Below are 23,080 nucleotides of genomic sequence, written 5' to 3'. Positions count from 1 at the left end.
CTACATTAACTTGTTCTACACTGATGAGACTAATTGAAATGTATGAAAGCCCGTTTCTGCCAGGGAGTTAAAAAAACGCGCTATGGTATCGCAGAATTCCGACTAAGTAACTCAAAATTGCGACTTGGTAACTCAGAACTCCGACAATGAAGCCAATGCAGTGAACTTAGGTGGGAGCGGCGAAGGCACAAGCCCTAGAACCCGAATCCGTTACAATAACAAAAGGACAGACAATGAAATATGGGCTATTTCGAAGTCGCAAATGTGAGATCTAAAGTCAAAATTCTGAGTTTTTAGGTCGAAATTCTGAGATACCATAGTGCGTTTTTTTTACTCCCTGGCGGAAACGGGCTTCCATTGGTTCTCAGTGCTGGGGATCAAAAGCAATCTCTGGAAAATCAAACAAATTATTATCAGATTATGTCAAAAGCTGATCAGTATTTCTTTACTGGGAAGCAAAGAAATGCTTGTATTACACATTTTAATATGACATGCAATTACACATGAAAAATAGTAAAATTATTTTCATTGTGGTACATGTTGATAGAACAGCCCCCTCGATAAAAGAAAGTGTGGACGGACGTGTCGCATGTTCCGTACTCTGGCAGCGAGTTTAACACACTGTCCTTGGAAATTAGAAACTAATTGAACAATAAATTGAGCAAATTTTACAAGTGTGGGTGATTTAATTCTGTCGAAATTGCGTGGAACTCCTCCGCTGAGCTCAGATACACACGGGAAAGTGTTCAGGCGGCTTCACGGAGTCCCGCCTCAGACTGGAAGCAGGTTCTAATTAGACGCTGAGAACAATCCGGGTCTCTGTGTGTAATTAATTGTGTTGATTGAGCGGTAGTGTGACCATGTGTGTGGTAGAATAGTCCTGCTAGTATAAAAACCTAGTCACCGCGTTCACACTTTATGCTCTTTTGCTTCAACACAGTTTGGTGGTTTACTTGTTTTACTTCTATAGCAGTTTAGCGGGACGTCAAATTGGCAATGCGCTCCTCGCACTGATCTCTGCCGGGCCGGCTGGCTGGGACTCTCGGGAATTAGCGCTCCAGGCCGACCTCCCGGCTCCTGAAGACGCAGCCCAGTCGGAGGACTTGAGCCTGGCAGATGCGCCCTTCGAAGACCTGTCTGCAAGCGAGAACGACTCGCAGTCCTTGGCTCCCGACTTTCGCCGCCTTCCCGTGTCCAGAGACGCGTACTCGCCCTACTTCGAAGAGGAGAAGATGAAGCCCGAAGTCGGCAGCCGCCCCTTACCCGACTTCCACTGCATTGTGAACTTACTCAACTGAAGACTTTTCACCTCTTGCTACCGCCTTCTCTGGATTTCCTTCCCGTCTCGTTTCATCAATCATGTCTCTGAGGTACACTGCACTGCAACTTCTTCAACTAAAACAAAGCTACTTCCTGGTCAAAGACACATTCGATTACTGCCGTTTTACTGGGATTTTACGACCGACTCGCTACATCCATCGCAGCACAGGACACCGTTCTCTACGTTCGTCTGCCTGCGGAGTCTCTATCCCTGCCTTTCGCCGCACGTCTGTAAGTCCATCACGTACCGGCGCCGATCTAAAAAATCTCCTCTCACTACCGCACCTGGACCGCACTCCGCTTCCCCCCGCATCCCCGAGACTGGCCAGATCAGCGCTACTCAACACCCGCTCCGTTAACAGCAAGGCTCTTCTTTTATGTGACATTATCAAAGAAAAACAACTGGACCTTCTGTGCTTAACCGAAACATGGCACAAACAAAACGATGGACTCCTGTTCAACCAACTAGTTCCTCCTGGATATGGTTTCTTTGACCTTCCGCGTCTTTCAGGCAGAGGCGGGGGCATCATTGTTATTTACAACCTTTTTTACAGTCTAAGTCCTATAGCTATACCTCCTCCCTCTTCTTTTGAGTGTCTTGTTTTAAATGTTTCTATCCCCCAATCTACTATTATTGCCACAGTTTACAGACCACCCAAACCCAGTGGAGTCTTCTTAGGTGAGTTTGCTGATTTTCTCTCATTCTTATCCCTTACATTTAAAAGGATCCTTATTCTAGGGGACTTTAATATACACATTGATTCAACTTCCTCCAGTCTGGCTACAGACTTCCTTTCTCTTTTGGGATGCTTTGACCTTGCTCAGTTTGTTTGTACCCCTACACATAACAAAGGACACACCTTAGATCTAATTATTGCAAATGACTCCTTTGTCTCCCACTGCTCCCCCCTTGATCTAGGCCTCTCTGACCACTTAGCCATTCTCTTCAATCTGGAATTACCTGTTTCTAACACTTCCCCCTCACGCTCTGTAAATTTCCGCAACTGGCGATCAATTGATCACCCAAGGTTTGCAAATTCTGTTCTGTCCTCCTTATCCTGTTTCTCTTCCTCTGACCCTCTAGAGGACAAAATACAGTTACTTGACAATGCTCTTTTATCTACCCTCGACACCTTTGCTCCTTTAAAAACTCGAACCATCTCCTTCTCTCGCCCTGCCCCCTGGTACAATGACCATCTGCGTTTCATGAAGGCAGCCTCTCGCAAACTTGAGCGTAGGTGGCGTCTTTCCGGCCTAAATGTACATTATCAGGCCTGGAGAGATTACTTATCTGATTATAAGGTTACTATAGAGTCTGCTAGATCCACCTACTTCTCTCACATCATTGAAAATCACCAAAACAATCCCAGACATCTTTTCTCCACCATCAACAGACTGCTCAAGCCAAACTGCCCCACCACATTACCTGCCTCATCACAACTTTGCAACACATTCTTAGATTTCTTTAGTTCTAAGATTGACAACATCCGGCATCACATTCTCTCCACTACGGATATAATTTCCACACCTCCTCCCTCCTCATCCAACTTCTCTGGTTCCCGTCTCTCCAGCTTCTCTCTTCTTGACTCAGCATCCCTAAACAAACTAGTTACGCGCATGAAACCCACCACATCTATTTTAGATCCCATTCCCACCACTTTATTCCAGTCCTGTTTCTCTTCTCTCTGTCCCATTGTCCTCAATATAATACATGAATCCTTGAGCACCGGCATTGTACCAACGGTCCTCAAAACTGCTGCTATTACCCCAGTGCCAAAGAAGCCTAACATGGCTCTCGACAATCTTAACAACTTTCGCCCCATCTCCAACTTACCCTTTCTCTCTAAAATTCTAGAACGTGCTGTCACACTTCAGTTACATAACCACCTCATGACAAACAACCTTTTCGAACCCCTCCAATCTGGCTTCCGTCAACTTCACAGCACAGAAACCGCCCTAGTCAAAGTCACCAACGATCTCCTAATAGCTTCTGATTCTGGTTCTCTTTCCATACTCATCCTTCTTGATCTCAGTGCTGCCTTTGACACTGTTGACCATAACATCTTGCTTTCTCGTCTCGAGACTGTGTTTGGAGTCTCTGACACTGCCCTCAAATGGTTTAAGTCTTACCTCACTGATCGCTGTCACTTTGTCTCTCTCAATGGGTACAGGTCTGAAATTGGTCTTGTCAAGTCTGGTGTCCCTCAGGGCTCAATACTGGGCCCCTTGCTCTTCAGCATTTACATGTTCCCACTTGGTCAGCTTTTAAGATCACATGGCCTCAGCTTTCATTTTTACGCTGACGATACTCAAATATACATCCATACCAAACCCGACACTGATGTGGCTGTCTCTATTCTATCTAATTGCATCTCTGACATAAAAATTTGGATGACTCAAAACTTCCTTCATCTTAACTGTGACAAGACTGAAGTCATGCTTATTGGTACCCCCCATCAACTTCGCAAAGCCAGTCCTGTAACCCTGTCTGTAGATGGCTCTGTACTTGAGCTCCAATCAAAATTGAAAAACCTTGGGGTTATATTCGATTCTGGCTTAACATTCGACCCACATGTACAGCATACTGTCAAAACATCTTTTTTTCACCTTAGAAATATCGCAAGACTACGCCCTATGCTATCATTAACTGTGGCTGAAAAGCTGATCAACATATTTGTATTCTCTCGAATTGACTACTGCAATGCTCTGCTCCCTGGGGTATCTAAATCTACTCTGAACAAGCTGCAGTATGTCCAAAATTCAGCAGCCAGAATCCTGACCAGATCTAGTGCAAGTGTTCACATTACTCCTATCCTGGAGTCCTTGCACTGGCTTCCGGTCAAATTCCGCGTAGACTTTAAAATCCTCATGCTCACCTACAAGGCTTTACATGGCTTGGCACCTCAATACCTGTCTGAACTTTTATCGCCCTACTCCCCACCTCGCAACCTCCGCTCTTCAAATTCTGCCCTCCTTACTGTCCCCCAAGCCCGTCTACATTGTATGGGCGACAGGGCCTTCTCCTGCTATGCCCCCAAGCTCTGGAACTCCTTGCCCAAGGATATTAGAGAGTCACCTTCTCTAAACTCCTTCAAATCCAGACTCAAAACCCTCCTTTTCAGAAAAGCCTTTACTTAACTGGTTCCATTCTTCACCCCTCTGCTCTTCTTAATACCATCTTCCACGGTCTCCTCTATTGTCATTGTTGTATTGCTGTAATTATAATTGTGTCCTGTCTTGTGAAATTTTTCTTATTTATTGTTGTAGTCTTCTTATTTATTGTTATTGTCATCCTGTAAAGCGCTTTGAGAAGCCACCTTTAAAGGCGCTATATAAAATAAAGTTTATTATTATTATTATTATTACCCGCCTACATCAAGAGCGTCCTGTTTCCTCCCTAGCGAGGGCGGCAGCCGGCTCGCCCGGCCATCGGGGGCACCCAAGGAGTGGCTGTGTGGTGCGACTCCAGCAGGATGTACGTGAGGTCAGTCGGCTCCTGTTCGGCTTCAGCTGTTGGCCATCGGAGGTGACCTTGGGCAACTGCAGCGTCGGCCGAACCACACGCCGTTACTTCTACTTCATCTACGGGCTTCACGAGTGCGGCACCGAGCGATCGGTAAGCGGGTCTTCATCTACAGGCAGTGTATCGATGTGAGCTGTAGGGCTAGTGTCGGGGTTGCCTTTTCTGGGAATATCCCTTCCTCTGTGACCCTGCAGGTTGTCCAGGGCCGCCTGGTGTACTCCAACACTCTCCGCTATGCCCCACCCTCCTCGTGCATCGCTTCATTCCCTTCTCTGTGCCGGTCAAGTGCTCCTACAACAGGTAGGCAGGGCTCTGCTGCTGCTGAGAAGCTGCTGGGGAAAGTGACCAGAAGCCCCTCATCCCCTCTGTCCTGCAGGTTCCACTACTCCTACAAGGTTGGCTATGTCCCCACGTGGGCCAGGAGAAGTACCTTCTTCAAGGACCTGAAGAACAAGCACAGCTTTGTGCTGCTTACCACCAACTGTAAGCTCCTTGAGCGAGTGGCTCCTCCTGCCTGCAGGGGGTGCTGTGCAGGTGTAATGCTGCCTCTCTCTGTCTCCAGCCCACTGGGTCCGGCTCTCTCCTAAGGATGAGTACTTCCTGGGTCAGCCCATGTACTTCCAGGCCACTGCCTACTTTGCCACAGTGGAGCAGAGGCTGTACATCCACTCGTGTTGCGTAACGGAGAAACCGGACCAGCACTCCCAGCCCTGTTTCCCTGTGATCGACAACTTGGGGTACAGCCCCTTCTGGGAGGAGAGGTGGGCAGGAGCCCTGAGAGCCTGCAGGGGTTCATCCTTGTGCATGGTGGACAGCAAGGCAGATGGATGCCTGTCCAGGTTTGTCCCCTCCAAGCAGAAGGATGTGCTTCGCTTCACAATTGATGCCTTCCTCTTCCAGAAGAAGCTGTCCAGGAAGGTACTGCTCTCAAAGGCTGCTCAGCCTTCCTGCTCTACTGATCCATTGTCTGCTTTTCCATCCATGATCTAGATGTGAACCAGACTGGCAGCTGTAGTGCCTAGAGCTGCCAGCTTGACTTCACTGATGGCAGAAGGTCCTTCTCTGTCCCTCTATTGGCCTTGATCCCTTAATGCTGTGACTTTCCCTCTTGCAGCATGAAGTGACTGAGCTGTACATGCACTGTGTCATGGCTGTGGCTCCTGCTAAAGCAACACCAGGGACCAAGTCCTGCACCTACAACAGGGAGGCTAAGAGGTACTTCTGCAAGGAGGGTGCTCTGGGACATGCCAGGTGGAGGCCTCACCTGTCCTCCTCTCCTCCAGGTGGGAGGAGCTGTATGGTGACCATGAGGTCTGTGCCTGCTGTGAGTCCAGGTGTGCTGGCAGCCGGAATGAAGGTGGGTCTGGTTCTCTATCCCTTGTGGGTGCATCTCTGCCCAAGAGACAACCATGCTTGGACAACTGAGGAATGATCCCATGCTGGACAAAGGGACTGTTTAGATGAGTAGCATCACTGTGGGACTCTGGGTATAGCGGATCCCTCACTCCTGGGTGCTGCTTGTCCACAGGTACCAGGAGCCTGGTGACCAGCGGTTGGGTGGCTGTGGCACCAGTAGAAGCTCCTCTGGATGTGGGGGCTGACTGGACTGAGGATGAGGAGGGAGACCCTCGGAGCTCCAGTGAAGATGCTGAGAGCACCAGTGAGGATGTGGAGGGAGCAGAGGACTTTGGAGATGTTGGCCAGTGAACAGGTAGGGTCTGGCAGGAGGAGCTCCTGTAGGGGTGGGTGTCCTGCAGTTCAGCTGGATTGTTCTCCTTCTTCCTCCCCAGGTGCCTGAATGAAGGCTCTCCTGCCTCCACTCGCCTTGTAATGTCAACATCTCAATAAAGCTGTGAAAGACCCTTCTGCCTGCTCTTGTTTCTTTATGGTTTTTAGGTTTGAATTGGGTGGAGGAATTCAAGGGAAGTGAGACCCATTAATAAATAGAAGTATTTGTGGGGCTTCCTCTTTCAAGAATGCTTCCCATATTGCTGCCAATGAGGGCTGAAAATGGCTGGAGTAATAACGCATTGTACTGGGGGAAGATGGCCGCACTATTCCTTGGGCAGGGCATTGTGACTTTTTTTACTGGGGGAGAGACAGGTGTTCAATATACTGGAAATCCTCCCATTTCCTGGAGGGGTAGTGCTTATGGAGTGTGAGTTGCTATTGTAGTGCCCAGTAAGAGTGAGATGTGGTGTCCTATTCTAGGCTGCACAAACTGACTAAAAGAAACACAAGGAAGGAATTGTCAACAGGGGCTTGGTATAAAGTAGGCCTTCCCTTCCTTAGCAGAGGAACAATACTGGTGCACAAACATCAGTGAATAATGGTACAGTTAGAATCTCGGAGGTCTTGCCTTACGGGTGTTGGTTTTACAGCAGTGGTATTGGACAGTCATGAGAAGTATTAGGATTGAGACTGGAGATCCCAGCACTTGAGCCGGAAGACAGGTGTTCACAACCACCTCTACCAGCAGCCCAGACTGGGTAGATTGAGACTGAATGCTTACTGCACAAAGCCTCTCCACTGTTTCAGTGTTCCATGTCATGAATTTCAAGTGAATCCTAGTCTTCCTTTGTAACTACCTATAATTTGCATAAATCCTGCTGGCCCACTAACACTGTCAATTTTTAGCCCTACTGCAGTGCACTATTAAAGTTTCAAGGGTTTAGGGTAAACTATTTTATATAATGGTTCCAAAGGTGGCTTGTCAAAGCACTTGACATAATTACAATAAGAATACACAGGATAAAACAATTCCAACAGACAGAGGAGACCATTGATGGCGGTTCTAAGAAAAGTAGAAGCAGAGTGGTTAAGAATGGAACCAGTTCAGTAAAGGCTCTTCTCCAGAACAAGGTGTTGAGTCTGAATTTGAAGGAGTTTAGGGAAGGTGACTCTGGTATCCTTGGGGAGAGAGTTCCAGAGCTTGGGGGCATAACAGCAGAAGGCCCTGTCACCCATACAGTGTAGATGGGCTTGGGGGACAGTTAGGAGACTAGAATTAGAAGAGCGAAGGTTATGATGTGGGGAGTAGGGTGATAATAGATTAAACTGCAACTGAAATGTGAAGGCACGTTCTACAGTTTATGCAAGAAAGGGTAATGTTAGGCTTTTATGGGACTGGGGAAGTGGCAGCACTTTTGAGGACCGTTGGTACAACAGCAGTGCTCAAGGATTCATTTCTAATATTGAGGACAATGGGTTATATACCTATCGTTCTTACCAAAGGATCAGAGACCTTTTGCTATATAAAAAGACTCCTTTCCACCGCTAATTTATTCAGGTTTGGTTCATTTGGGTTTTATCAGTTAAACATTTAATATTGTATGTCAGTTTGTTGATGCCTGTATATCACAGTGATCTGCACACACACCTTTGACTGAATATGGGCTGCCAAACCTCTCCACCAAACTTATGTATCATTGTAGGTACACAAGAAGTTTATTTTTAATAACAGGGTTGTTGGTGCCAGTAGTCAGATTGGGTCAATTGCAAGGTAAGAACAGCATCACATTAACTGGAGATGATCCAGAGATTAGCATGCAGCTCTGTACGCCAGATTAATACCGATTTGCAACTCGCTCGTCTGCTGACTTTAGTCCCCTGCTCAGTAATCACAATGTTCCCAATTGCAATGAGCCCAAGGAAACAGCTGCTGCTCTCTAGAGGACACTACAGGACAGGACTAAGTACAATTCCTGCAATAGACTAAGCAGTTTAGTGCCAAACTAATAGAACACTGAATCCTATGGGACAGTTCCGAATGTAGTAACATCTTAATACTGAAATCATATCGTAAACACCTCGTGATCTTAAGAATCTGTCGCTGTTAAAAAGTATTATAATAATAAGCTAAAATTGTACTGGAGCCACAACACAGTGGACTTGCAGCTCCTGTCCTGATCATACAGAAAGATGTCATCACTATAACACCTGTTAACAAACATAGTGCCTGCAGTCTGTGAAAGAGAGCTCTGAGGTAAATATTCCTTGCAGGGAAGTGAACTGAAAAACAGACAAATACATCACTCAGATGAAGAGCAATGACTGTCGCTAAAGAAAGTGAGCGAGGGTACACCTATAGTAGTTCATCCACAGAAATTCAAACATAAATTTGTGACGCACCAGAGTACCACAAAGATAGAAGCGTGCCTTCAACTGGAGTATTGTAGCACAACTATTTATAAGTAATATTAACTTATTCCAGGCGTTCATCTGGTTTAAGAATACGAATCGATGCCTTCAAATAGACCTTTAACAGTCCTTTGATGTAGAATTAAGAAAATGGGGAATTATTTGATCCCATTCTCAATCCAGTAGTTTATGGACAGGCGCTCTCAGCGGACTGTGTGCAGGAGTGATGGGTGATGTGGAATTCTATGGGCTCAGTGGGACTCTGGGAGTCAACTCAGGGCTCTGCTGTAGATTCCTGTAGAACCGGCGTGAAATGATAATGTATCGTTGGCTGGTATTGTTAATGTAAAGTTTACTGGTACGTTTCGGCCAAAACATATTTTCTTTCTTCTTTTTTTCAACATGGAATAAACCTATTACATGTTCCTTTGCAGCCTACGCATGCTGACGCAGCTACCCACCTGAACTAAAAATTGTATGTTGGCCGTTCCGTTACACTATATTGATGAATCGTACAAGATCATAGGATCCATAAGCCTGAAGACTTGTCATGTACAGTGCCAAAAAAATCAAATTAATTACACTATTTTTTAAATTATTATTTAAACACCAGAAATACAAAAACGAAGACAGAATATGAAATAAGATACAGAAATAGACACTTCACATCCAGAAGAATTCACAATTATAAAAGCTGAAACTTATACTTTTTAAATATTTCCATTGTATGCCCTTTTTTACTTTAAAAAGAAACTCTTTAGCTCAGCTGGCAAGGCCTGGGTTCGAGCCAATGCAGTGAGGCACGAACTAGGGTGGGAGCGGCGAGGGCACAAGCCCTAGAACCCGAATCCGTTATAATAACAAAAGGACAGACAATGAAATATAAGTCCCAAATGTGAGATATAAAGTCGGAATTCTGAGTTTTTAAGTCGCAATTCTCAGTTAGTAAGTCGGAATTCTGAGATACCATAGCGCGTTTTTATTTTTACTCCCTGGCGGAAACGGGCTTCCATAGAAATGGTCAGATTCAGAGCCATTGCAGTTCGTGCTAATTAGAACAACGCCAGTACTGAACCCTCAGCACCGTACTGACTACTGAGCACAAGTTCAGCTGCTCACCAGCTTTGTTACGCACAGTTTTGCATTGCTATTGAGCTCAGAGCAGGAGCTGATCTTCAGACAGTACCGTGTTAAAAAAGCAACATGAGCCAGGCAGGAGTCAAACCTACAATCTTCTGTCAGAGTCAGATGCGTTATACATTACGTCACTGGCCCTAATCTTACGGTGCTCAACTGCACCATAGTGACCTCAGCGCCACTACTAGTAATACATCGCCCCCGGCCAAAATTTCTAAGTAAAAAAAAATGTTTTCTATACTTGTCTGTTTAAAAATATTATATCTTTAAAAAAGACAAAGGGTTTGTGTGTCGCACTAAAGTTTTGATTCATTTAGAACGCACAGAAAAACCATTTTCTTCCAAGAAATCATAGATTTGTCTCATCCTCCATACTATAATTCTCTCTTGTAGTAGTAAAGCATTTTGAGTCAAACCGAACAATATATTAAAGGAACAAGTAATAGGTTTATTCCATGCTGAAAAGAGAAGAGAGAAAATACAACGTTTCAGCTGTGAAACCTTCTTCAGGTTTGTTTTCTCTCTTCTCTTTTCAGCATGGAATAAACCTACAATATTACTTGTTCCTTTGCAGATACGCATGCTGACGTAGCTACCCACCTGAATATATTAAACGTTTCATCTATACGATTAACATAATGTTCTCCTGAATAACTACAGTAAATGACAAAGCCATAATAAAAAAATATATTTACGAATTTTAACTTTTTATACAGTAAAGTTTTGTTGTGAACATGAGCCCTGTTTATCGATATCACCAACACAGTTCTGGATTTTATTCTGCCTTCCTATGGACATATGAATTTTCTTTCACACAACAGCTTGCATGTGTGGTAGCTTATTAGCGCCAGGGAGAAAAAGAATATTGTTGGCTTTTAAATGAGAAACCATTTGCGTTTATACAAAATCACAATGCGTTGTCCCAGACATTGGGACATCCTCTGTTTAATCACTTGTCGTTTTCTCTAATATTGGCTCCTGTGCTTCGGTCCATTTGAGAGAGAAGACACTGAAAAAGTCTTGTGAAAGTGGATTTTGCACCTGCGCCAGTGCTGTAGTGGTATCATACAGACACCCATACAAATCCATCACACGTTGGAAGCTCTGGAAGGCAACGTAAAATATTGCTCTGTCCGTTGGTGGATTAGGTATGCATGCTACATTTCAACGTAAAATGCAATGTAAAAAGATCAAATTTGATTCAAAATCGATTAATGTAAAAACCGATAAAGCTCGTTTTTTATCTAGTTTTATCTATATCTATATCTAGTTTTTCAAAGGTCTTAAAAAAATGTTTATCGCGATTGTGAAAGTTAGAAAAGGTGTACCAGTGCGTGCCTTTATATCGCCAGCTTCAGTCTCGCCTGTAGCTGCGAGAAGGTTAAAAGCGTACAAGTGATCTGTCTTTCGTCAAAATAATTGCTGGAGCAGCAGGACGTAGAGTACAATCCAGCAGCGGTAGATGGTGCTCGGGTAAGAGCTAATTCTGTTTTCAGCACAGGGAACAAGAATGAGCTCAGTCTGGCTCCCAGCAGAATCCATTCTGGTTTGGTTGCTGTCAGACTGTGCATCTGAGGCTTTTTGGATCGCAACGTGAAAAGAAAAGAACAAAAAACAATTACTCACATCGTGTTACTTCTACCAGAGGAAGGGAAGATATCACTTTAAAAAAATCAGAACTGAATAATTGGATCCGGGGCCTCATACTTATCAAATTATTAAAATAATAATTATTTAACTATCAGATTGTGTTTCTGCAACATTTCGTGCACAGTATGCCGTATTCAACAATAAAACAACAGTCACAACGAGGCCTTTACACCCAGTCTGGGGTATTTTCCCCTTTTATATTTTTGCCACTTTATATCGAACCTGTTATACTCCCAGAAGTGCACAGTAGCTTCTACTTAATACAAATATACAATTCACCGCTGGTATAAAGAGATGTGTGCCATGTCTGCCTTTGTAAGCATTTGTTTCAAAAATAAGTTCACAATATGTTAAAAACACAAAAAGCACAAACTTAATAATACAACGATACAAAATCAAAACCAAATCATAAAGACAATTAAGTACCTATTCTTTGAAAACAGAACACCTTTATATCTACAATAAAAATGTGACATTTGTATCTACTTTTGAATTACTGTACAAAGCAGACAGAGTAGTCCCTGAATTCAAAGATCAGATCTTGGCCAAAACAAGACAATCAGACGTGAGCTGAATTCGGAACAAGAGCCTCTGCTTCGTCGTTTATTGAGCTTTTGATCAAAGTCTGAGTGAAAAAAGATCAGCTATTTTAACCGTTTGAATGAAATACACAAAGGGCACCTTCCTTCGAGCCGGAGTCAAACTGGCGATCTAAGAATTCTCTCTTGTTTCCCCTACAGTCCTCCGCTCTACCAACTGAGCTATCAACAGATGTTGGGAGCTGCTCTCTGGCACATACTGTCCAATGTAGTGAAATGTTCTGGATGATTTAAATCCCAGATCGACATCGTTTCCAACTCGTTTCCTTAGTCTTGTTTACCTTGAATTTAAGCCACAAACCAGGATTCTACTGTATAAACTTCCGGAGATATTACAAAATGTTTGATGGAGCATCAATCATTCCAGGCGGAAATTGACTCCTTTTCTTTCTCGAGGGATCATATTAAACATTTCATTTGGATCGAGAAGAGGATCACCATGAGACACAAAACAAACTGTTTCATTCTGTCTTTATTAGAATCTGTATCACAGCTAATGCATGTAAAGCCTTTAGTATGCGAGAGTGAGAGTTCCGTTATGCCAGGGAGTCTGAGAAAAGAGAACTGAAATTTAGTAAATTAATATTTAAATAGAGTGTAAATTTTCTAAGTGTCACTGCAAAATTATTACAGGGGTCTACCAGCTGCCGGACGTACTTGTTTTGGGACTATTTCCAATAAGTACCGCATTAGTAGTTGTGTGTCCTTACTGGTATCTTTTAAACATTCGGTTATATACAAACGGGAAAGAGACACAGTAATAATCCGATTTTAATGTGTCCTGCATTTTAACTTACTGAACAGATAAATTGAAATGTTCTGATTCAGAGACCCTGCAGTTTGTGCTTAATTAGAACCACAACAATACTCCTGAGTCCTGAGCAAAGGTTCAGCAGAACTCTGACTTTGTTCAGCAGGACTTGTTGTTGCAGTTGAGCTCAGAGCTGGAGATGATCTCCATATTCTACCACACTAACTAGTCCTAAACGTAGTACACAGTACACACTTTTTTAAAACAATTTAAAATATTACACAAAGGCTGTAAAGCACACTCTAAATCGATCCGAATATTTGATTTCCGCGATCCGTTTAGGCAACAACAGGCAACGTGGCGCTTCTCCAGCAAAGCATTTCTCAGTTTTGTGAACTACTGGTGCTTTTAACACACCAGCTTACGTACCTCGTCAGGATGGCCGAGTGGTCTAAGGCGCTAGACTCAAGAACTCCTGTCTTTCCATTGCTTGGGTGTTCTGGTCTCTGAATAGAGGCGTGGGTTCAAATCCCACTCCTGACAGCTTTTCCCTCTCTTGCATTTTTCCTGTCTTGTGCTCGCTGACAACGACAGAAAGAAGAAAACGGAGAAACCGGCTTGCAGGCATATGATGGGCAGGGAAATGCTTCGTGAACACTTCAATGTGATTAGCAGAAAGTCAAATAGGCTTCGATTTCTCAAGAACTGTTTGGGGTGCCTGTAATCGAGTAAAGATTTACGGTCAAGGTATGCATTCAAAGGTGAAAAACCGAAATATAAATCCAGAAGAAGATGTATTAAAACATTGTTTTCTTTGCGGTTTCTCCTGTATTTAATTAAATGTGGCATTGTGAAATCAGCCTGTAGCCCTACGGAATGCAGCCACTCACCCGCTGACAGCGGCAGGAGCCGAGAGGATTAAATCAGAGCTCGAACAGAGAGTTAAAAAAATATGAGCAACTAGAACATAGATCATAGAACATTTTTATTAAACTTTCCTATCTGCTCGGCCTTACTGAAGTATTTTAGCTGCATTTTAGCTTCTATTTATATACTTTACAGTAGATAGTGTTTAGTAAGAGAAGAGAGATACAAGAGCTAAACCCCCACAATAACCAAACCTTAACTAAAGCAGGAAGATCAGTTTCTGCTCGAGACAGCCGTTTTCTGAACTGTAAACCTTCAACACTGGCTGGAGACGCCGTGTGTCCGGACTCAGAGGTTGTATAAGAAAAGACTCGGAGAGCTGCATTTGCGGCTCATTGCTCTGCGCTCCCCGTGCGGAATGCGCGTGTCCTCCCTCCTTCATTACCTTCATACACTCCTCTCAAACCACAGCAAACTCCTGGAATATTTCGGTGAACAGATACTGGGTCTTTCTTTCCGAGATCATAGGCAGAAACAATAAACACGGTGAAAACAGGAAGGTATTCTGATCGTATAGAGAAATGCGTAAAAATACATTTCCTAAAATCCAATAAAATCTAGTTACATTCTGATGCTATTCTGATGTATCTGAATAGTTTTGGCACAGTTGTTACAGCAAAGAGACAAATAAACTTTTTTAAAATTTCATTCGAGCTGTAGTTTTGAAAATGTTTTTTCAATTATCTAAATAATACAAACACAAACACCCGTTGTAACCGTCTGACCATTGATATTCTTGAATTATAAGCCCGTACACACGCTGGCAGGCAGTTCAGCGAATATGATGCCCCTGCAGGGGCCGAATATTAGACAGACGTATACATACAGACATTGTGTGGAGTTTATTCCTCCTCTACCGCAGTCTTTGCCTCTTGTCACATTTTCGCTTAATTGTCGATTTTTTGTATAGAACACCGAATATCATGAGGAAGCCTGTCAAGCGAAGACTGATGGATTATTGAGGTGCAAACACTGGTTCAAAATCAACGCCCTCTGCTATTGCCGTTGTTTCTTTGATACTTTCTTCAAATTCGTCATCTGACCTTCAAAAATCGAGGGATATTAAGCATAATACCATACAAATTGTAACTTTCTTTTGGTTGCCAGTTTTATTAATTTATTTATTATTTATTACTGTTATTTTAGATGTTTGGCAAGATGTAATATCCCCCCTCTCACCCTCAGCTAAAATATTTTAAAAGTACAACAACATTACATTATATTGAATAGCACTTCGGTTAACATTTATATTCAACTTAAGGTAAATTTACAAAAATATTAAAATAGAACTCCGGCGATCTGTTGTTTTTGCTTGTCAAGTTCTCAAACAATTTTGCATTGTTTTTTACTTTAGCTGAAGATGCAACGGGAGTAGAAGTGAATTCTCCCGCCACCCATTGGAACATAAATGAACATGGGTGAATACTATCTGCTTGGAAGTTGCCAATGTCGGGAATTATTGGAAGTTCCCGGTAATGTTGACTCTTTTCTCAATTGTTTACTACTGCAAATATCAAAATAGTTCAGGTTTTGCGGAAAAATAAAATTTTTGCGGTGATGATGTTTACTACAGGAAGAAGTGCGTCCCTGGGTGGGTTCAAAACACCCACCTTTGGGTTAATAGCCGAACACGCGAACCGATTGCACCACAGAAATGCTTGCACCTTGCTTTTTTTTCATTTACATGCTTTTGGTGAACAAAAAATTCGCTCGCATTTCATCTTTCGTAAGCTATATGGTTAAAAAAAAGCAAGATGGGTTCTGCAAGGAAATGAATACACACATTAAACCAAATCAAGACCTCTTTGAGTGTCCCAAATTACATGTTCTGTAAAACAAGACAGGAAGAAAGGTACCACTGGAATTCGGATCCAGTATCTCCTCTTTATGAAACAGGTGTTTTAATCAACTTTGTCATGGCGCCGGCAGAGCGCTCTTCTTTTATAGCAGCTTGGACACACCGCCATGAGACATCTGCATTCGGTGTGCGTTGAGCCTACTCACCGAGCAAGTTGCCTCCTTTAATGCACTAGCAGCCCCGATACTAAGAGACAGGTTGAGAAATGGCTTTTATCTGGCACTTTTCATGTCCAAGGAGATCAATGTGCTTTCCGTGTACAACAGGGTGTCCTCTACACCCGCACACCGAAGCATAGCACAGGCTTGGTGGATTGACATCTCCCACAGAAAATAGTGAAATTACAGGTGGAAGAGGAAAATGACCCTCAAGAATGCAGAAAGATGGTTATCTTAAGGGTGCCAAATCATGTCTGAAGGGAGTGGGTTTCTAGGTGAGGTGGCTGAGTGGTTAAGGTGATTAACTGCTAATATATTGTGCTCTGCACGCATGGGTTTGAATCCCATCCTCATCAGTGACAATGATTTTTTTTTTCTTTAACGTAACCTTACATTTGCCCGTAAAGTTCATATATTTTTCTGTAGCTGCAAATCCCCAATATTTCTGCTGTCTCCCGAGAAACACAAGCGTGGAGTCAAATCATATTAAATAACACAACACATCTATTAATTTAACACCCAGATGTGACAGAACACATGTAAGACTTACACACAATGTGTGGATTTTTTTTAAAAACAAGTTGTGCCAAAAACTAAATGAACACCTCCATTAAACTTAATGCAGAAGCATGTTGTCTATACTGATAAATGGTGCAAAAAGACAGGAATGAAGGCACCACTGGGATTTGATCCCAGGATGTCCTGTTGACTAGCCAAGCACTTTTACCAACTAAGCCACAGCAAAGCACTACCCTTTTCTAAGTGGTTGTGTTTTCGTTTCATTTTTCACTCTTGTACTAGAGTAGTAATGTTTCTAGATGTGCATGAACGTGGTATAGTAGGCTGACAGCAGGAGCACGTGGCCCACAAGCAGTGACGGTATTAGAGGTGCCTGCAGTATGTTGGTTTGTGAGCAGTAATAAAATAACTTGCCATGGAAGCAGGTGTGCCTGAGTTAATACAGCTCCATCGAGTAGAAAAAGTAACAGAAGAACCAACATAAATTCAACAGCGATCTTCTGCAGCTGAAAACACAGGCGAGACTTCTCCAGGAAACTCACAACCTGGGCATGACTTCACTGCACACTGCTGTTGAAAACGATTGGTGCAGTGGTGCACTGGAGCTGTGCAAGTATTTCTCTCTACACTGACTGACACTGCAGAAACGCAGGGTTTTGGCTGTGGATCCATTTCCTCGTGGAAGAAAGAGACAGTAAAATAGCAAGGAAAATACAAGAGAAGAAACTGAAAGAATTGTGCCCACTGCAAAGTAGGAAGGACAGAGGTGGCCGGACACTTAAAACAGCTCAGCGGATAATTTGTGACAATCAGCAGATGGATTCAGGTTCTGTTGTGCAGTTTGAACGTTTGTTCTCTGAAATCTGGTTCGTTATATGAGATGAACTGATATTAAATAGGAATAATCATTGATATAATAATTGATGTCTGGCGAAGGCAAATAACCTTTGTTCATGATTTGGGATGTGACTGGTTACATTTCAACAGCTACAACCCCCTATATAAAGGGTTTGCATTCTTATGCAATCAAGGGATTGAAAGATTTTTATTATTATTATTGTTGTTCCAAAAATGTTCTATTTGTTATTTCTGATGGAGCTGTGTGCAAAGATTTAACAAGCTCAACTCCCGCCAACGATTCGCCGTGAAGAAGCAAAACATTGAAGTTTCACAGACAGAAGCAGTACGTCAGCACAACCAACATTAAAACACTACGATTTGCACTGACTCGAAAGTGATCTCAGCAGACGTTGTTCCCTGCATAACGCTAAAGGTGGCAAAGCGCATTTGGGTTGAGAGGACGCAGTAAAGCTTTTGTTTTCTGCCTTGATGTCAAGCTGACAAAGTATCTCTAAAAACTTAGCTTAGGTTCTCAAGAGACTGTGAAAACACAATTCCACTGATTGCTTTCCAAGTCACTTTTTGCCAGCCGGTAATATTTCTTCTGCACTGATAACCAAGAATTGAATTTCATTTTTTTGCAAGCTGTGTGAATTTCTTGAAAAACAAGTTTTCCAGAAAGGAAATGAACACATGCATTTAACGAAATCAAGCCCTTTGTGATTGCCCGAAATGGTACGTTCTGTACCACAAGATAAGAAGAAAGACACAGCTGGGATTTGAATCTAAATTCTTTTGTTTAACAGACAGGTGCTTTAACTAAGTAAGGCACTGTGACAGGACAACCATCACCTTTTACAGCCACTTGGACACACCGCTCTGAGACATCTGCGTTCAGTAAGCACTGGACCTGCTCTCAGAGCAAACTGCCTCTTTTATATAGCAGCCCCGACACTGAGAAACGAAGAGAACTGGCTTTAATCTGGCATTTTTCATGTCCAATGCGTTTGACATCTCCCAAGGGCGACAGAGTTCTTTTGTGACACTATTTCTTCTTCTTTTTTCTTTCTGTGCGCTTTGATAAAAAAAAACAAGAAATCGCGCAAGGGAAAAATGTCATTTTTTTTCATAGAGAAAACATGCACCAGGAAATGTGTTGAGAAGAAATGATTTAACATGATACGTGGCCTAACGTACCGGAGCAAATGCTCACCCGTCGAGGTCTGCTTTACTACAAGAGTGAAAGATTTGATCATTTCTCAGCATTGTGGAAGAAAACAGTCTTTTTTTAATTCTAAATCAGTCGGAATTTCAGCGCGACACATAAACCCTTTGTTTGATTTAAAGAGATTATATTTTAAAACTCACAAAAATGTAGAAAACACCTGTTTCTCAATTTGAAATTTTAGACAGGGCGTGTATTACTAGTAGCAGCGCTGAGCATACTATGGTGCAATTCAGGTTATGTGATATACCAGAGTTTTAATAAATAACGAGTCTGATTTCGAATCATAAGATTGTAGGTTCGACTTCTACCTGGCTCGTGTAAACTTTATTCAGGCTCCGCAGTAATAGATGTCTATTATGTAATAAACTGCACCTGAAAGCAAACGTTGGGTCTGTTTCCTTTTTTTTTCCAGCATGAAATAGCAAATCGTTACAAAAAGCACCAGCTAATGCCCAATAGCGTTTTTTTTAAATTACATTTACTTCAGGCTTCAGACACTTTTTAATAAAACAAAAGTGTCCTGAAACTCCCTAGCAGGTTTGCTTGAACCTGTATTAAAAAAAGTTACCTGAAACTTCCAGGATTCCATTTCATTTTCTGATGTAGCTGTCTCTGAAGTCGGATGTGATGTTTAGCAGATGTGAACTGTGCCTTTTCTCTTTTGTTCAAGTGTATTCGCTGTGTGAGCTCTATTTTGTTTAGATTATCTATGTGGTGTACACACAGAGCTCAACTGCATGGTGTGAATTCCATGTTCAGGACCAGCAGAACCTGAAAAACTATGAGCCGACTCCGATGTGATTTGAACACACAGCTTTCTGATCAGGAGTCAGACATGCTACCGTTGCGCCACAAGGTCACAGCTGTCTATGGACTTGAATTCCCCAAAGGAGAAAAATCAGTTTCACAAAAAAAGATTTTTTTTCCTCCTGTGAGGAGCACCGCTCTTCTGAAGAGAGTCTCTTCTTCCCAGACCACATTTTATTTTTCCTGCGCAGCTCTTGTGCAGGTGTTGTTCTCGATAACAGATCCAGGAACACTGATTGTTTTTCTATTTTTTTAATTAAGTACCCCATGGTGCAACTGTAACACGTCTGACTCTAAATCCCGAAGTTAATTTTCAAAGTATATCGGAGTCAACTGATACTGATCAGGTTCTGATGCTGCTGAACCCACAGCTTTAATCATAAGGTCCAATTCCCCAAGCCTGCTGAACTTATATGTCCATCCCTTCTCGTCAAAACTCGTATTTTCACAGGGTACCCTTCAGAAATTGCAGCATAGAATGAAAAACTCCAGTAGATGTTGGTGATTTTCCTTTAAAAACAATTGAATCTCTGGAAATTTTACGGGGTGTATCACTTTTACTGCGACCGAGGAGTGTTAAGCTGTATATGAGTCTTTGTGGGTCGGTTGTTAACCCAAAGGGTGGTGGTTTGAGCCCTCCCAGGGACGCTATGAGCCTTTTAATGATCACACCCTCTTCACTTCATTTCTCCATGGCCGGTCTTGTTCCGCAATCAAATACAGAGCCCGTAGGGAGCAGTAGGCTCGCAAATATAGCTCACTGTGTATATAATGAAGAAGCAGAGGTTAGTTTCTCATCTGCATGTTGCAGAGCCTTACGCAACTCATACCAACAGCTGGGCTTTGAGCCCTGCACAGGCTATTAGTTGAAAGGCCATTGTAAATGACGTGTAACAGATTTATCCAGCTGGCTTCTATGTTTAACACTAAATTGCGATCTTGAAACCAAAATAATTAGAAATTTTGAACACAACCGTTGTTCTCCAAGAAGGAAAGCTGTTTTACACTGATGTCACTCCTTTTTATTTAACCCAGATTGTGAAGACAACTTTGCCCTATCAAAGGAAAATGTTACACAAAAGTTGGAAAGCACACTCTGAACCCATCTGTATATTTGATTCCCGCAATCCGTTCAAAGCTGCTTAATGCTTTGCAAGCAAGTCATTTCAGGGAAGAAACTCAGTTTAGTGAACTACTTGTGTATTTTAACTCATTGAATTTGATCTCAAAATTACAGTTCAGATTTATTAGAAAACTTCACAAGCATTGTTAGGTTAGGACTGTAAAATTGTATTTTAATATCTTGGTATATTTACCTTCATTTTAATATAGATATAACCATGAATGTTGTTAAGCATATTGTACTTTTGTCGTACTTTTTAAAACATTTTAGCTGAGGACGCACTGGGACTATTATACCTTGTGATACATGCAAGACATCTGTAAAAAAAGATGTAATTACAATAAAATTGGCAATTCACAGAAAACCACAATTTGTATAATATTATTCCTCGATATCGATGATCAATTGAAGGATTTGAAGAAACTATCAAAGAAAAAGCAGCAATAGCAGATGATTTTGGTTTTGAACCCATCTTTACACCTCAATAATCCACTTGTCCTTGAAAAAAGAAAAGATGGGCATATTTTAAGTCTCATAATTATCCTAGATTATTCTAGATCCAAAAGAAACGTATACATTTGATTGCTTCTGTAGTATTTTGTTTTTTCTTACAAAGATCTCACGAAGTTTTGCCAGGATCTATATTTAGCGTTCGGTAGCGATAACACTGCTATTGATTGAGTAAAAATCTATGATGTATTGACAGCTTTATCTGAAGCGAGAAGTCCTCGAACCCCGCTTATGAAGTGTTGGGATTCATACCAAGAAATACTTTTTGTTTTCCCACCCAAAATGCTGCTATTGCATTACACATTATATGAACATTACCAGTTTTGGTAGCTTCTGGGTGCGATTTTCCAAAATTGAAACTAATTACAAAATTATTTAAGATGAACCATGTCCAAAAGTTGTAAATCATGACTAATATTAATATCAACTGAAATTACTACAGAAAAAAAAGATTTAACCGAAATATTCATAAGGCTATGCAAGCTAAAAAGTAGAACAATTAATTTCATATAACTTTTATTTTTTATTTTTTTAGAGATGGGCTCACACACCTGAAGACACTAACATTTCTCTCCGTTAGAGTGTGTGAATAACAGTTTAACCCAAACTGTTTGTAATTGTGTTAAAATGCAATAAATCGTCTATCAGCAGTAAGAAATTATTAAGAAAGTAAGAAATTGTTTTATTTCATAAACTATAAGACGTGAAGAGAGTTTACAGTTTGCATCCTTTGCTTTGTCTTTTAACTTAAGCATTAAAAAAACGCTTAATTTAAAACGTTTCGAGAAATCGAAGCCTATTTGACTTTCTGCTAATCACATTGAAGTGTTCACGAAGCATTTCCCTGCCCATCATGTGCCCGCAAGCCGGGTTCTCCGTTTTCCTCTTTCTGTCGTTGTCAGCGAGCACAAGAAGACCGGAAAAATGCAGGAAAGGGAAAAGGGAGCAGCTGTTAGAAGGGGGATTTGAAACCACATCTCTATTCAGAGAGCAGAACACCCAAGCAATAGAAAGACAGAAATCCTTGAATCTGGCGCCTTAGACCACTCAGCCAACCTGATGATATACAAAGATTGTTGTGTTAAAAGCACCAGTAGTTCACAAAACTGAGAAATGCTTTGCTGGAGAAGCATCACGTTGCCTGTTGTTGCCTAAACGGATCGCGGAAATCAAATATTCGGATCGATTCAGAGTGTGCTTTACAGCCTTTGTGTAATATTTTTAATTGTTTTTAAAAAAGTGTGTACTGTGTACTACGTTTAGGACTAGTTAGTGCGGTAGAATATGGAGATCATCTCCAGCTCTGAGCTCAACTGCAACAAGAAGTCGTGCTGAACAAAGTCAGAGCCCAGCTGAACGTGTGCTCAGTGTGGTGCTCAGGACTCAGGAGTATTGTTGTGGTTCTAATTAGCATGAACTGCAGGGGCTCTGAATCAGAACATTTCAATTTATCTGTTCAGTAAGTTAAAATGCAGGACACATTAATATAGGATTATTACTTTGTCTCTGTCCCGTTTGTTTGTAACTGAACGTCCCTTACATTTTTAAGGACACATATCTACTAATGTGATACTCATTGCAAATAGTCCCAAAACAAGCACGTCCGGCAGCTGCGGGGTTGAAGGTGAACATGTATCGTATTCTAATGGCTTCTATTTCCATTGATGAATGAGACAGATTCATGAGGAGATCCTACACACGATTAAGCGAACACATTTATTTAGAGCTACATTTAGTGCTAGCTAAAGATAACATTGCTAATATTGATGGAGTAGAAATGTAAAATGAATTTATGAGCTTAAAGTCCTAAAACGCCTCCTGTAACAGCTAAGGACTCATAGCAAGATTTTTTTTCAAATCCAAACGTTGCTATTGCATTGCGCATTATGTAAACACGACCAGTTCCGGTTTCTGGTGTGTGCATTTTTTCCAAACTGAAATTAACAAGAACATTTTTCAAGATGCACCATGTCCCAAAACCGTTCATCAG

The 23,080-nt window shown here is 42.0% G+C and overlaps 1 protein-coding gene, 3 long non-coding RNA genes and 1 other non-coding gene across 5 annotated transcripts in view; 4 read left to right on the top strand and 1 right to left on the bottom strand.

Annotated features, from left to right (window-relative positions):
- The window catches only part of LOC148671543 (scavenger receptor cysteine-rich type 1 protein M130-like), a 401,186-nt gene that overhangs the window by 184,205 nt on the left and 193,901 nt on the right, over positions 1–23,080 (top strand). The window lies entirely within an intron of this gene.
- Positions 4,687–5,633, top strand: LOC148671555 (uncharacterized). The gene is made up of 4 exons (XR_015937106.1): positions 4,687–4,936; positions 5,038–5,143; positions 5,220–5,326; positions 5,406–5,633. It is a non-coding gene; the product is annotated as an uncharacterized LOC148671555 (long non-coding RNA).
- Positions 5,649–6,202, top strand: LOC148671554 (uncharacterized). The gene is made up of 3 exons (XR_015937105.1): positions 5,649–5,761; positions 5,958–6,058; positions 6,127–6,202. It is a non-coding gene; the product is annotated as an uncharacterized LOC148671554 (long non-coding RNA).
- trnal-caa (transfer RNA leucine (anticodon CAA)) lies at positions 13,553–13,663 on the top strand. Its single transcript has 2 exons — positions 13,553–13,590; positions 13,618–13,663. It is a non-coding gene; the product is annotated as a tRNA-Leu (tRNA).
- On the bottom strand, positions 19,614–20,054 carry LOC148671552 (uncharacterized). Its single transcript, XR_015937118.1, has 2 exons — positions 19,945–20,054; positions 19,614–19,914 (listed from the first exon to the last, which is right to left on the bottom strand). It is a non-coding gene; the product is annotated as an uncharacterized LOC148671552 (long non-coding RNA).

The sequence above is a fragment of the Lepisosteus platostomus genome, chromosome 5, assembly GCF_059453375.1.
Source record: "Lepisosteus platostomus isolate fLepPlt1 chromosome 5, fLepPlt1.hap1, whole genome shotgun sequence".
In the NCBI taxonomy this organism is placed as follows: domain Eukaryota; kingdom Metazoa; phylum Chordata; class Actinopteri; order Semionotiformes; family Lepisosteidae; genus Lepisosteus; species Lepisosteus platostomus.
This window is presented reverse-complemented; position numbering and strand designations above follow the sequence as displayed.